Below are 14,915 nucleotides of genomic sequence, written 5' to 3' on the forward strand. Positions count from 1 at the left end.
GAGAGGAGAGGAGCGGAGAGGAGAGGAGAGGAGAGGAGAGGAGAGGAGAGGAGAGGAGCGGAGCGGAGAGGAGAGGAGAGGAGAGGAGAGGAGAGGAGAGGAGAGGAGAGGAGCGGAGCGGAGAGGAGCGGAGAGGAGCGGAGAGGAGCGGAGAGGAGAGGAGCGGAGAGGAGCGGAGCGGAGCGGAGAGGAGCGGAGCGGAGCGGAGAGGAGAGGAGCGGAGAGGAGCGGAGAGGAGAGGAGAGGAGAGGAGAGGAGAGGAGAGGAGAGGAGAGGAGAGGAGCGGAGAGGAGAGGAGAGGAGAGGAGAGGAGAGGAGAGGAGAGGAGCGGAGCGGAGAGGAGCGGAGAGGAGCGGAGAGGAGCGGAGCGGAGCGGAGCGGAGAGGAGCGGAGAGGAGCGGAGCGGAGAGGAGAGGAGCGGAGCGGAGCGGAGAGGAGAGGAGAGGAGAGGAGAGGAGAGGAGCGGAGAGGAGAGGAGAGGAGAGGAGAGGAGAGGAGAGGAGCGGAGCGGAGCGGAGCGGAGAGGAGAGGAGAGGAGCGGAGCGGAGAGGAGCGGAGAGGAGCGGAGAGGAGCGGAGCGGAGCGGAGAGGAGCGGAGCGGAGCGGAGCGGAGAGGAGAGGAGCGGAGCGGAGCGGAGCGGAGCGGAGAGGAGAGGAGAGGAGAGGAGAGGAGAGGGTCTCTCCTTCCTGGCCCTGTAGACATCGGGGCTGGATTATTCTCCGGGATGGGGCCGTGTTGAGCAGCGTCCCTGACCTCCACCCACTCCGTGCCAGGAGCACCCCCCGCTCATGACAACCAGAGACATCCCTAGACATCTCCCAGCATCCCCTGGGGAGGGGAAGTGAGGGTTGGGTCAGAATCACCCCTGCTCCCTCTGTGAGACCCACTAGCATAGTTAAATTTCAAATAGTTCAGAATTTAAGTGTAAAACACGCAATCAGAACGAAATACAGGTGATATTTTTTATAATCTTAAAATTTGGGGCCGGGCGCGGTGGCTCAAGCCTGTAATCCCAGCACTTTGGGAGGCCGAGACGGGCGGATCACGAGGTCAGGAGATCGAGACCATCCTGGTTAACACGGTGAAACCCCGTCTCTACTAAAAAATACAAAAAAAAAACTAGCCGGGCGAGGTGGCGGGCGCCTGTAGTCCCAGCTACTTGGGAGGCTGAGGCAGGAGAATGGCTTGAACCTGGGAGGCGGAGCTTGCAGTGAGCTGAGATCCGGCCACTGCACTCCAGCCTGGGTGACAGCGCGAGACTCCGTCTCAAAAAAAAAAAAAAAAAAAAAAAAAAAAAAAAAAAAAAAAAAAAAAAAAAAATTTGGAAGAAACTCATAAAAAAACAAAGGAGATGCTCATGTGTAACAAACATTTAAAATCCTGGCCAGGCGCAGTGGCTCACGCCTGCAATTCCAGCATTTTGGGAGGCTGAGGCAAGAGGATCACTTGAGGTCAGGGGTTCGAGACCAGCCTGGCCAAGATGGTGAAACCCCGTCTCTAAAAATACAAAAATTAGCCCAGCGTGGTGGCGCACACCTGTAATCCCAGCTACTCAGGAGGCTGAGGCGGGAGAATCTCTTGAACCCGGGAGGAGGTGGTGGCAGTGGGCCGAGATCGTGCCACTACACTGCAGCCTGGGCAACAGAGTGAGACTCTGTCCAAAAAAAAAAAAAAAAATCCTCTATGGCAAAACCCACCATAAGCAAAGTCAAAAGGCACGCTCAGGAAAATATTTGCAGAGTTCAAACCAACGTTTATAAACTGTTCAAACAAATCAATGCACCTGAAACGTCGGAACAGAAAGGTCATCAAAGAGCCCAGCCTGGCAGTCCACAGAAGGAACGCCCAGAGAACGGTCGGATTCACCGGCCACCGAGGACACCCAAACAAAACAAAGATGTGCACCCCTACTTGCCAGCTTGGCAAAGATCTCATCGCTGCAGCTGGCAGGGTGGGGAACGAGCACTCCAGGAAGGAATGGGGCGTTTCTGGAGGTCCTTGTGGCTGGATGTCAAATGTAGATCACATGCACAGAGCTCAGCAGCAAATCCACTCGCAGGAATTTAACTGAAACCTCAACCATCCAAGGGGAAGGATTCAGGAAGGAAGGAGAGAGGGAGGGAGGGAGGCGGGGAAGGAGGGAGTGGGGGAGGGATGGAAGGAAGGAAGAAAGGAAGGAAGGAGGGAGTGGGGGAAGGATGGAAGGAAGGAAGGAGGGAGGGAGGGAGTGGAGGAAGGAGGGAGGGGGGAAAGGAGGAAGGAGGGAGTGAGGAAGTGAAGGAAGGAAGGAGGGAGGGAGGGAAGGAAGGAAGGAAGGAAGGAGGGAGGGAGGGAGAAAGGAAGGAAGGAGGGAGGGAAGGAGAGGGGGGAGGGAAGGAAGGAAGAAGAGAGGGAGGAAGGAAGGAAAGAAGGGAAGGAGGGAGGGCAGGAAGGAGGAAGGGAGGGAAGAAAGGAAGGAAGGAGGGAGGGACAGAAGGAAGGAGGGAGGGAGGAAGGAGGGAGGGGAGGAAGGAGGGAGGGAGGAAAGGAAGGAGAAAAGGAAGAAGGAAGGAGGGAAGGAGGAAAGGAAGGAGGCAGGGAAGGAGGAAAGGAAGGAGGCAGGGAGGGAGGGAAGGAGGGAGTGAGGGAGGAAGGAGGGAGGGAAGGAGTGAGAGAAGGAAGGAGGGAGAGAGGGAAGGAAGGAGGAAGGGGAGGAGGGAGGAAGGAGGAAGGGGAGGAGGGAGGGAGGAGGAAGGGGAGGAGGGAGGGAGGAGGAAGGGGAGGAGGGAGGGAGGAGGGAGGGAAGGAAGCAGCGGAGAGAGGGAGATAGAGATAGGAAGGAAGGAGAAAGGGGGGACAGGGAGGAAGGTGAGAGATAGAGAGAGGGGGAAGGAAAGAAAGAAAGAGACAGAGAGGAACGAAGGAAAGAGAGAGAGAGGAAGAGAGAAAGAGAGGTAAAGAAAAAGAGAGACACCCAAAAGCCCAGCTGGGGGGACGAGTTAGACACATTATAAAATTATTTTTAAAGTGGTAAGTCACCACCCCCTATCACAGGGAGTTCCTTAACGAGCATCAGGAATGAGGGTGGACGTCAAGGTTTCTCAACGAGGAAGGACGCCCAGTGATGGGAATGAGGACATGAGAGAACAGAACCCTCCTCATGTGAAATCTACAGGGGAACGTAATTCACAAAAATCCCAGGACAGGCTTGTCAAGATGCTGACGCCCATTAGTGCCGGGTTGGGGGAACTTAGGGGCTTCGCCTTCTTTGTATTTTTCTTCATTTTACCTTTTTAGTTGTTGTTTATTTTTTGGAGACAGGGTCTTGCCCTGTTGCCCAGGCCGGAGTGCAGTGGTGCAATCATAGCTCACTGCAGCCTTGACCTCCTGGGCTCAAGTGATCCTCCTGCCTTGGCCGCCAGTGTAGCTGGGACTACAGGTACACACCATAACACCCGGCTAATTTTTTAATTTTTTGGTACAGATGGGGTCTTGCTATGTTGCCCAGGCTGGTCTCAAACTCCTGGGCTCACGTGATCCTCCCACCTTGGCCTCCCAAAGTGCTGGGATGACTGGTGCAAGCCACCGCACCCAGCAACTCACCAAGTTCTGGCCTCAATCAGGGATCAAACGGCTTCAGGCCAAATTGCCATCCCTAAAATGACCTGCTAGAGAAACTTAAGTCTATGAAATGAAGGGGAGGCACCCCAGAAACTGGCAGGTGGTCCCCGGAAGTGGTACAAGAAGAAGGGACTCGGGTCACGCAGCTGACCCCCAGTGGCTCTCAGCCTCAAGAACCCAGCCCAGCGATGGCCAGAGGCGCACCCGGCGGATTCCTACAGGGAGCCTCTTCCTCTCTCCTTGAGGTCATGGGCGCGCGAGTGACCGGCAAGGGAGGAAGTCGGCTCTGTTCACCCCTCCAGCTGGCTGCCCATTTCAGCAGAGAGGACAGCAGGCTCCCAGCGACAGCCCCATCCTAACCCCAGATCCCATGCACAGGTCAGCTCCACATCAAAAGGCACTGCAGACAGGATGAAGTTAAGGATTGTGAGACAGGAAAGCATCCGGGGTGATCTGGGGGCCCCGGTGTCCTCATAGGGTCCTCAGGAGAGGAAGCAGGAGGGTGAGAGTCAGACTGGAAGAGGTTTCACTGTGGCTGTGAACGGGGAGGAGGGGCCCCCGAGCCAAGTGATGTGGGTGCCTCTAGACGCTAGGAAATGCGGGAACCAGATTCTGGCCTGGAGTCCCAAGAAGGGATGGGCCCTGCCCACACCTTGATTTTCCTTGATTTTTGCCCAGTGAGGCCTATGTGAGGCTTTTTTTTTTTTTTTTTTTTGAGATGGAGTCTCACTCTGTCGCCCAGGCTGGAGTGCAGTGGTGCAATCTCGGCTCTGCAACCTCTGCCTCCCGGGCTCAAGGGATTCTCCTGCCTCAGCCTCCTGAGTGTCTGGGACTACAGACGCACACCACCACACCTGGCTAGTTTTTTTGTATTTTTAGTAGAGATGGGGTTTCACCATGTCAGCCAGGCTGGTCTCAAACTCCTGACCTCAGGCGATCCGCCCGCCTCGACCTCCCAAAGTGCTGGGATTACAGGTGTGAGCCACCGCGCCCGGCCCTATGTTAGACTTCCGAGCTGCAGAGCTGTCACATAATAACTGTGTGTGCGAGAAACCGTTCCACATCAGTGGACACTTGTTACATCCGCTGCAGGAGGTGCCTACATCCACCAGTGTCCAACGAGAGGATCTAGCAGCTCCCACCCAGGCCCTGGGGGCTTAGTGGGCAGCCCCACCAGCCTACAGCCTGCCTGCCAGAGAGCTGTTCTCACAGACCCCCATCATGGGACACGTGTCGCTGGGACGGGTCATGGAGAACGATGACCCCATCACCGGTAGTCTTTCCAAAGGCGCCCATGGGAGACCAGAAATCGTAATGTTTCTGCTGAGAACTGCCATATCCTAGCTTGCAAACAGTTCCGCAGCTGCTAGCGTTTCCCTGTTGAAATGAATAGGGTTATTTCTTTTTGTTTTTTTAGAGAAAGGGTCTTTCTCTCTGTTGCCCAGGTTAGAGTGCAGTGGTGCAATCATAGCCCACTGCAGCCTCGACCTCCCGGGCTCCAGCGATCCTTCCACCTCAGCCTCTTAAGTAGCTGGGATTTCAGGTGTGCACCACTACGTCTTGCTAATTTCTGTATTTCTTGTAGAGATGGGGTTTCATCATGTTGCCCAGGCTGGTCTCAAAGTCTTGGGCTTAAACAATCCCCCCCCACTTCAGCCTCCCACGTAGCAGGGACTACAGGTGCGTGCCACCATACCTGGCTAATTTTCTGTAGAGATGAGGATATCGCTCTGTTGCCCAGGCTGATCTCAAACTCCTGGGCTCAAGCCATCCTGCCGCCTTGGCCTCCCAGAGTGTTGGGATTACAGGCGTGAGCCATGGCGCCCGGCCAGAACTGAATGTTTGAAGAAGCCCAACACCAAACCAGTGGTGGTCCCAGCCAGCTCTGGGAATGCAAAGTCTGAGCTGTCTCCGGGCTCCACACACCTTCCTGCCCTGGCTCTGCGCGTCGGCACCGGAAATGCAAAGTCTGAGCCTCTCTGGGCTCTGCACACCTTCCCGCCCTGCACCATGTGCACCGGAAATGCAAAGTCCAAGACCTCTCCGGGTTCTGCACACCTTCCGGCCCTGCACCATGTGCACCGGAAATGCAAAGTCCAAGACCTCTCTGGGCTCTGCACACCTTCCAGCCCTGCACCATGTGCACCGGAAATGCAAAGTCTGAGCCTCTCTGGGCTCTGCACACCTTCCGGCCCTGCACCATGTGCACCGGAAATGCAAAGTCCAAGACCTCTCTGGGCTCTGCACACCTTCCAGCCCTGCACCATGTGCACCGGAAATGCAAAGTCTGAGCCTCTCTGGGCTCTGCACACCTTCCCGCCCTGTACCATGTGCACCAGAAATGCAAAGTCCGAGACGTCTCCGGGCTCTACACACCTTCCAGCCCTGCGCCTTCGGCACCGGAAATGCAAAGTCTGAGCCTCTCCAGGCTCTGCACACCTTCCCGCCCTGTACCATGTGCACCAGAAATGCAAAGTCCAAGACCTCTCCAGGCTCTGCAGACCTTCGGGCCCTGCACTATGTGCACCAGAAATGCAAACTCCGACACCTCTCTGGGCTCTGCAGACCTTCCGGCCCTGCGCCTTCGGCACCGGAAATGCAAAGTCTGAGCCTCTCCAGGCTCTGCACACCTTCCTGCCCTGTACCATGTGCACCAGAAATGCAAAGTCCGAGACCTCTCCGGGCTCTGCACGCCTTCCCGCCCTGCGCCTCCTTTTTCAGGCTGAGCTTTTCTGTTGGTGTCACGGCTTCACTGGGGTGCGAGTTACACACCCTGAGATGCACACAGGGCATGCTCATCTTTTTTTTTTTTTTTTTTTTGAGACGGAGTCTCGCTCTGTCGCCCAGGCTGGAGTGCAGTGGCCAGATCTCAGCTCACTGCAAGCTCCGCCTCCCGGGTTCCCGCCATTCTCCTGCCTCAGCCTCCCGAGTAGCTGGGACCACAGGCGCCCGCCACCTCGCCCGGCTAATTTTTTGTGTTTTTAGTAGAGACGGGGTTTCGCCGTGTTAGCCAGGATGGTCTCGATCTCCTGACCTTGTGATCCGCCCGTCTCGGCCTCCCAAAGTGCTGGGATTACAGGCTTGAGCCACCGCGCCCGGCCGGCACGCTCATCTTTAAGCACACATGGTTCGAAGGGTTGCCATTCATTTCTACAGCTGTGCAACCATCAGCATAATCTCAATGGGATGCTGCCATCGGCCCCCAGAGCTGCCCCGATCCTACCCCCCAGCCTCCAGGCCACCTCTGATCTCTGTCACCTTTTCTAGAATTTTCCTGTAAGTGGAATTGTACACTATGAACTCTTTTACATTTTTATGTTTGGCTTCATAAACAAATAAATATTATACATATATTTTATATCTATACTTTTTGTATCTACACTTTATTTTATTTTATTATTTCTGAGATGGAGTCTCGCTCTGTCACCCAGGCTGAAGTGCAGTGGTGCAATCTCAGCTCACTGCAACCTCCGTCTCCTGGGTTCAAGCAATCCTCCCACTTCAGCCCCCCAAGTAGCTGGGATAACAGGCGCCCGACACCACGCCCAGCTAATTTTTGTATTTTTAGTAGAGAAGAGGTTTCGCCAAGTTGGCCAGGCTGGTCTCAAACTCCTGACCTCAGGTGATCCACCCACCTTGGCCTCCCAAAGTGCTGGGATTACAGGCGTGAGCCACTGCACCTATTATGTAAAATAGCTCTATCTATCTATACATGTATCATGTTATTGAGATATAATTCATATGACATACAGTGCACCCATTAAAAATGCATAATTCTTTCTGGGTATTCTCTGAGGGACCAAAAATAAGAAAAAAATCATAAAATAAAAAGAAAATGCACAATACAGTGGCATTTAGTACATTCACAGAGTCCTGCAACCATCACTACTATCTAATTCCAGAACATTCTAATTACACCAAGAAAAAACACATCAACCATCACTTCCCATGCCTCTCCCAGGCTCGGCACCCACGCGTGCCCTCCCTGCCTCTGTGGATTGGCCTGTCCTGAACATTTCGTAGAAATGGCATCACATGCTGTGTGGCCTTTGGTGTCTGGCATCTCTTACTGAGAGTGACGCTCTCAAGGCACACCCACACTGTGGCCTGTGTCAAAGCCTCATTCCTTTTCACGGCTGAGTAATACTCCACGGTGTGGATGGAGGATGTTCTGCTGATCCACGTACCCATTGATGGACATTTGGAGTCTTTGCCTTATTGCTACATTTGAACATATTCTTTACTTTTGAGTACATCTGTTTTTGAATTACCTCTCATGACCATTGTCTACTAAGGACGAGACCAAAATGATTTATCTTGGGCTTGGCTAAAATATGCATTTTTAAGGCGCACATTACATGCCATAAAATTCAAGTGAAGTGTACTGCTCAAAGATACTTCAGGGCCAGGTGCAGTGGCTCACACCTGTAATCCTGGCACTTTGGGAGGTCAAAGTAGGAGGATGACTTAAGCCAAGGAGTTCAAGACCAGCCTGGGCAACAAAGCAAACCCTAACTCCTTTCTGGTTTGTTTTTTGTTTTGTTTTGTTTTGTTTTTGCTTTCTTTCTTTTCTTTTTCTTTTTTCTTCTCTCTCTCTCTTTTTTTTAGAAGGAGCTTCGCTCTGTTGCCCAGGCTGGAGTGCAGTGGCATGATCTTGGCTCACTGTAACCACTGCCTCCCAGGCTCAAGTGATTCTCGTGCCTCAGCCTCCCGAGTAGCTTGAATTACAGGCCTGCGCCACCACGCCTGGCTAATTTTCCTATTTTTAGTAGAGATGGGGTTTCACCATGTTGGTCAGGCTGGTCTGGAACTCCTGACCTCAGATGATCCACCCGCCTCGGCCTCCCAAAGTGCTGGGATTACAGGCATGAGCCACCATGCCTGGCCAAGACCCTAACTCTTAAAAAAAAAATTAAAACTTTTTAAAAAAGATTTTTTAGTAAGTTCACCAGGTTTGCAGCCACCCCCACCCGACCATTGGGTCCATTTCCATGTCCCTGGCAAGCCCCCGGCGCACATGCACGTCCCCAGCCTCCGGCCACCATGAGTCCCTTTCTGTTCCTACGGCTTTGCCTTTTCTGGACACTTCTGCCTTCCTTTCTACTTATTTTTAAATGATTTCCTCTTCCTACATTTTAAAAGTCACTCATGATTCTTTAGGGAGAAAAACGAGCAGTAAACCAACAGAGGAGAGCTAAAGGGCCAGCGACGGGTTATTCTCCAGGTGCACAGGAGATAGGGGTGAAGGCTGAGGCACCCTCCTTCAAACTCCCTACCACGGCATGAAGACACCGGAAAGGCAGGCAGCACCGCCAAGGGCTTCCCACCCTGACCCCGTCCAGGGGCTCCGGCACCAGTAGGACCAGTGAGTGCCACGTTCCCGGCCTCGTGGGTGGGAAACTCTGCCAGGGGCTAGCAGCTGTTCCCCCGCACCCGCTCCCCATTACTCACACTTGGTGGATACAAAAAGCCCACAGACCCAGGTCAAGGCCAAGACAACCGGGTTGACAGCAACCCCACGTCTTAGATTCAGGGTGCAAAAGAGCCAACCGAGCCTCAAATCAGAGCAAAGAAATGAGTCACAGCACCGACCTGTGCAGGAGGTCTCGCCGTCTGCAGCACCGAGATCCCGAAACCAAGCTCCGCTCCCTGGAAAAAACACACAGAGTTAGACTGGCGTGGCTGGAGGTGCCACGCACGTGTTGATGGGGTCAGCACTGGAGAATGGCCTTGCGCTCGTGATTGGACAAGGACAGAAATCATTTTGGCAACCAGGTGCGGTGGCTCAGGCCTGTGATCCCAGCACTTTGGGAGGCCGAGGCAGGAGGGTCTTGCAGTCAGGAGTTCGAGACCAGCCTGGCCAACATGGCAAAACCCCGTCTCTACTAAAAATACAAAAATTAGCCAATGTGGTGGTGGGTGCCTGTAGTGCCAGCTACTCAGGAGGCTGAGGCAGAAGAATCACTTGAACCTGGGAGGCGGAGGGTGCAGTGAGCTGGGATCGAGCCACTGCACTCCAGCCTGGGCGACAGTGTGAGACTCTGCCTCAAAAAAAAAAAAAAAAAGAAAAAAAGAAAAAAAAAAGAAAGAAGCAGAAGGCAATTTTCTGAAAACATTTATTATTAGAGATTTATGACGTTATTCCTAATACATTTTCCACGTGTTTGAAAACTGAACTGAGTGCAAGGATTGATGTTTTTATGGCTCTTTACAATTTATCAAAAACAACTCTGTACATCTTCTGAGCTTCGTGATCCCCCTGGGAGGAAGAAGAAGAGGCTGAGTTAGTCCCATGGTGCCCAGAAGGCACCCAACGTATCCAGGTCTGCCCAGGACTTTTCCAGAGTTAGCCTGATAGTCCTGCATCCTGGTAAATCCCTCAGCCCCAGCTCAGCTGGGACGGGCAGTCTCTGAGCAGAACCAAGCTGGCACCACATGCCTGAGGCTGTGACCAGGGACTCCCCACCTCAGGGGCCTCGGGGGGGCCCGCCACCATCACTGACAGGACGCGCTCCAGGGCCAAAGCTGTTCCTGCAAACACCGTGGTTTATATGAAACCCTTGCCTCCCTCTGGAGTCTGGAATTCTGGCATGGGTCAGGCAGCAGGGGCCGCAGATCCAGCCCCCATAGGAACGTGGGCGCTGGGTCTCTGGGAGCCTCGCTGGTGACGGTGCTTCGGGCTGTTGCCCCAGCTCGCTGCTGGGGATGAGGCATGTCCCACATGACGCATGGGGAGAGGGCTGGAAGCTGGACCTGGAAGCCAGGCCTGGCCTCCCCAACCCACCCCACGAGCCTTTCCTTTCGTGAACTCTGCTCCGTGCTCCACGTCCTCTTACTGGGAGAAACCACAGCTGCAAGGAGGCCTTGTGCGGAGTCCGGGGTCCCCCCAGCAAGTCACCCCATCTCTACAAAGTTACCCCATCTTTACAAAAAAAATTTAAAAGTTAGGAGGGTGTAGTGATGCCCGCCTGTGACCCCAGCTACGCAAGAGGCTGAGATGGGAGGATCGCTTGATTCTGGGAGATCAAGGTTGCAGTGAGCTAGGATTGCACCACTGCACTCCAGCCTGGGCAAGAGAGTGCAATCCTGCCTGAGAAAAAAATAAAAATAAATGCCACGTGGGGCCAGGGGCGGTGGCTCACACCTGTAATCCCAGCACTTTGGGAGGCCAAGGCAGGCAGACCACTTGAGGTCAGGAGTTCGAGACCAGCCTGGTCAACAGATTGAAATCCTGTCTCTCCTAAAAATACAAAAATTAGCCAGGCATGGTGGTGGATGCCTGTAATCCCAGCTACTTGGGAGACTGGGGCACGAGAATCGTTCGAACCCAGGAGGTGGAGGTTGCAGTGAGCTGAGATCATGCCACTGAACTCTAGCCTGGGTGACAGAATGAGTCCCAGTCTGGAAAAAAAAAAAAAAAAAAAAAAAAAAAAAAGCCACTTGGGATCCAGGATAGGATCCTAAAACAGAAAAGGGACCTTAGAAGAAAAAATCGTGAAACTGGGATAAAGAGTGAAATTTGACTTATAGAAATGTACCCACATGAGCTTCCTGGTGGTCATAAGTACATGGTCCAGACTGGGCAACATAGCAAGATCCCATCTCTGCAAAAACAATGTAAAAATTAGCTGGGCATGGTGGTGCAAACCTGTTGTCCCAGTTACTTGGGAGGCTGAGGCAGGAGGATCGCTTGAGCCCATGAAGTCGAGGCTGCAGTGATCTGTGATTGTGCCACTGCACTCCAGCCTGGGCAACAGAGCAGGGCACTGTCTCAGAAACAAACCAAACCCAAATGCACGGTGACTTCATAAGATGCTAACATAAGGGAAAACTGGTGAGAGACAGACACGAGATCTCTGGATTTCTTTGCAACTCTTCTGAAAATCTAAAATTAAAAGTTCATTTAAAAAAAAAACACAAACTTTAAAATGCTAGTTTCTGTTCTATGAGCCCAGGGTAATTTACCATCAATAAAAGGCGGGGTTAGGGAGCGCAAATCCCCGATGTCACCTGCAGGTGGTGCCCTTGCCACAGGAACGCCCTGGTACCCTTGGGCTCTGGAAACAGCTGGAATCTTGCAGGATCCGCTACACCAGGGCTTGCCACTCAGAATAGCAGCAGCTCAGGGCAGCAGGGATGAGCGATGAAAGGGCTAGAGCGGCATGCCCATGGGGCGGCAGGAGGCCCAGACTCCTGCCCTCCGCCTTGCAGGGCAGCTATGCACATAACCCTTCAACTTTGAATCATGTTTTTTTTGTTTTTGTTTTTGTTTTTGTTTTTTTGAGATAGGGTCTCACTCTGTCGCCCAGGCTGGAGTGTAATGATGCAATCACAGCTCACTGCAGCCTCCACCTCCTGGGCTCAAGTGATCCTCCTTCCTCAGCCTCCTGAGGAGCTGGGCCTACAGGTTTCGAGAATCACTGTTGTAGTTTTTATGGACTGGGAAGTTCGGGAAGGAATGTGCTTAGTTTGTGGGCTAATTTTTAAAGTTTTTAAAATAGAGACAGGGTATTGCTATGTTATCCAGCCTGGTCTTGAACTCCTGGGCTCAAGTGATCCTCCCACCACCTTGTCTTCTGAAAGGGCTGGGATTCAGGTGCAGCCATTTCACCTGGACAACCTTAAATTACTGAATGAATTCGAAGTGGTGGTCCTGTGCACCCTTCAACCCACTACCCTGCCAGTGGCTCCGTACACAGCTACGGCACATCTTATCAAAACCACCAAACTGAGAGAGGCGGATACATTCAATGTAGACACTCACCCCTAAGAATCACTACTTTCAAACAGCCTTCTTGTGAAATAATGCCCATACCATACAACTCGCCTACTTAAAGTGTATAATTCAGTGTTTTCAGTATATTTGCAAAACTGGGCAACCACCACTTTTATGTAGTTCCAGAACATTCTCCTACAAAGAAGCGCCCTCCCCATCGGCCCCCAGTCTCCAGCCCCGGCACCCATGTGTCCCCTCCCTGTCTCTGTGGATGGGCCTGTCCCGGACATTTCATAGAAATGGGGTCACACACTGTCCAGTGTCGCTCACTGAGCGTGACGTCCTCAAGGTGCACCCACGCTGTGACCTGTATCAGACTCGCTCCTTTCCATGGCTGAGTCTTACTCCTCCTGAGTAGGGAGGGACGTGGTTTGTATTTGTTTATTTATTTATTTTTATTTTTATTTTTATTTTTTTGAGACGGAGTCTTGCTCTGTCACCCAGGCTGGAGTGCAGTGGCGCGATCTCGGCTCACTGCAAGCTCCGCCTCCTGGGTTCACGCCATTCTCCTGCCTCAGCCTCCCGAGTAGCTGGGTCTACAGGCGCCCACCACCACACCCGGCTAATTTTTTTGTACTTTTAGTAGAGACGGGGTTTCACCGTGTTAGCCAGGATGGTCTCGATCTCCTGACCTGGTGATCCGCCCGTCTAGGCCTCCCAAAGTGCTGGGATGACAGGCTTGAGCCACCCCGCACGGCCAAGGGACATGGTTTTTAAATCCATTCACCCGCGGATAGACCATCGGCTTGTTCCTACTTGTTGGCGATTGTGAATCTGCTGCTATGAATATTTGTGTCACAGGAATCTTATTTTTTATTTTTTTATTTTGTTTTGAGACAGAGTCTCGTTCTATCCTCCAGGCTAGAGTGCAGTGACGCAATCTCGGCTCACGGCAACCTCCACCTCCCGGGTTCAAGCGATTCTCCTGCCTCAGCCTCCCGAGTACTTGGGATTACAGGCACCCACCACCACGCCCGGCTAGCTTTTTTTGTATTTTTAGTAGAGACGGGGTTTCCCCATGTTGGCCAGGCTGGTCTCGAACTCCTGACCTCACGTGATCCGCCCGCCTAGGCCTCCCAAAGTGCTGGGATTACAGGCTTGAGCCACCGCGCCCAGCCCTAGGAATCATTTTTAAGATGGGTTCTCATTCTCTGCCTTCACTGCAAACCTCCCTCTCCCCAGCCCTTTAACCCCAGCCCCTGGCTGTCCTCAAGACCTTGGACTCCGCAATGAGGCAACTGCAGGGCTGAGCGGATCCCCGCCGGTCTGTGCTCAGCCCCAGAGCAGCCCGGGTCAGAGGCGAACACAGCGTGGGTGAAGCCGTGTCCCAGCCGCTCTGTCCTCGGGCCTTGAGCTGCACCAGCTGGTGCCAGGCTGTCCCCCAGCGACCTTCAGCGCTCGCTCAGCCCGACAGAAATGCTGGGTTTTCATGTTCCCTGTGTGGACGAATCACAATTGACTTGTGCGGCCAGCAGTGGAGCCAAGGAGGCGAGACCTCTCCGCGGGGGTTGAGTCCTCTCAGAAACTGCCCAGCCAGGGGCGACATGAACCGCTGGGACCTCCTGTTCATAAATTAGTATGGATTTCAAGGCGCCAATAACCCGGCCTTAAATCCGGCTTAGGGCCCTGGGCGCCTGTGTGCAGCTGGCCCTTCCACCCAGCAGGCAGGCAAGTCTCAGACACAGGCAAGAAACACTCCAGGTAGCAGGTGCCGAATGCCAGCAGGGAGAGATCAGTCCCCCTGGGACACAGAGGCCACGGACGGTGGTGGTGGTCAGGGCACCTCGTGTAGGAAGGGCTGCTACTGACTCCCAGCGCTCCCCACTGTGTCCTGGAGGTGCTTCTCCAGATCTCTGTCTGACTTCCTTCCTTCCTTCCTTCTTTCCTTCCCTCTCTCCCTCCTTCCCTCCTTTCTCCCTTCTTCCCTTCTTTCCCTCCATCCCTCTTTCCTTCCTCCCTCTTTTTCTCTCTTTCTCTCTTCCTTTGTCTCTTTTCTTTTTCTTTCTTTCCTTCTTTCTTCTCTTTCTTTTCTCTCTCTTTTTTTCTCTCTCGCCTTTCTCTCTCTCCTTTCTTTTTTTTTTTTTTTTTAAGACAATCTCACTCTGTCACCCAGGCTGGAGTGCAGTGGCACGATCTCAGCTCATTGCAACCTCCACCTCTCAGGTTCAAGTGATTCTTCTGCCTCGGCCTCCCAAGTAGCTGGGATTACAGGTGCCCATCACCACGCCCGGCTAATTTTTGTATTTTTTGTAGAGATAGTGTTATGCCATATTGGCCAGGCTGGTCTCGAATTCCTGGGCTCAGGCAATCCACCCTCCTCAGCCTCCCAAAGTGCTGGGATGACAGGCATGAGCCACCGTACCTGACAAATTTCTTTTTTAAAAAAATTAAAATAGGCCGGGTGCAGTGGCTCATGCCTGCTATCCCAGCACTTTGGGAGGCCGAGACAGGCAGATCACCTGAGGTCAGGAGTTCAAGACCAGCCTGAGCAACATGGTGAAACCTCATCTCTACTAAAATACAAAAATTAGCCAGGTG

At 53.1% G+C, this 14,915-nt stretch overlaps 1 protein-coding gene across 7 annotated transcripts in view; it reads right to left on the reverse strand.

Moving 5' to 3' along the window:
* The window catches only part of GNG7 (G protein subunit gamma 7), a 209,797-nt gene that overhangs the window by 142,814 nt on the left and 52,068 nt on the right, over positions 1-14,915 (reverse strand). For 6 of the 7 annotated variants that reach the window (XR_010583307.1, XR_010583310.1, XM_045380290.2 and 3 more), the window contains exon 2: positions 9,194-9,250. The gene's annotated coding sequence lies outside the window, so the exon portion shown is untranslated. Of the gene's footprint in view, positions 1-9,193; positions 9,251-11,143; positions 11,205-14,915 lie in introns of those variants that run through there. The other variant, XR_010583309.2, reaches the window with a different exon arrangement.

The sequence above is a fragment of the Macaca fascicularis genome, chromosome 19 (assembly GCF_037993035.2).
Source record: "Macaca fascicularis isolate 582-1 chromosome 19, T2T-MFA8v1.1".
Classification (NCBI taxonomy): Eukaryota; Metazoa; Chordata; class Mammalia; order Primates; family Cercopithecidae; genus Macaca; species Macaca fascicularis.